The sequence below is a fragment of the Octodon degus genome, unplaced genomic scaffold (assembly GCF_000260255.1).
Source record: "Octodon degus isolate 3935 unplaced genomic scaffold, OctDeg1.0 scaffold00118, whole genome shotgun sequence".
In the NCBI taxonomy this organism is placed as follows: domain Eukaryota; kingdom Metazoa; phylum Chordata; class Mammalia; order Rodentia; family Octodontidae; genus Octodon; species Octodon degus.
The window spans coordinates 5,934,845-5,935,725 of NW_004524694.1; positions in this window are offsets into that span (position 1 = coordinate 5,934,845).

Here is an 881-nt window from a genome sequence, read left to right on the forward strand (position 1 = left end):
AAAAATCCTATTCTTACAAGGAAAAAAAAGCTCTATAACAGTAATATTGTATCAGGAATGTAATTTCTATCGCTCTAATTTTTTGGTGAATTATAAAATAACCAAAAATGTAAATTGCCTATATTCACAAAATATACTGAACAAGAACAATCTCATTCCTTTCACCACACAGGTAATTCAATTTATTGGCTGGCTGAACATTAAGAAGTTACATTAAAGAAACATCATCTAAAGTGTTATCACAGGTCTAGAAATAAAAGACATCTTGTCGATTCATATGAAGAGCCTACTACACTCCATGGGGTTATTCTTCAGCCCCAATTATTCTACATAGTAAATAAGCATGAAAGCTTCCTTATTTGTTAATATGAGTGTTTGATTTAAGTATCATTTCCAGGGAAGCTACAGGCATTTGTTAGCCACATAAATACACAGTTATGTATCACTGATCTTCTCTACAAAAATGTAAAAATATTAAGTAGCTAAAATTAATTTATAAGTACAAATTGATTTTTAAATTTGTAGCTTAAATCTTTTCCATTCACAATAAAAGATTCTCATATTTTCTCTTTCTAGGGCCGGCCAAATAACTCAGCATATTAAAATGCCTGCAAGTAGGCTTAGGGACCCGGGTTCAATCCCAGGCCTGCTGTGCCGGCCCCACCCTCGGGGCACGCTGAGATGGCCATTGAAACTGGGCATGGTGGCACGCACCTGTAATCCCAGCTCTTGGGAGACTGCAAACAGGCAGATCACTACAAGTCTGATCTAGTAGTGAGACCCTGAACATCCATCCTGTAGACCCTTCCTTAAAATACAAAAAAAGAAAGAAAGAAAGAAAGAAAGAAAGAAAGAAAGAAAGAAAGAAAGAGAAAATAACA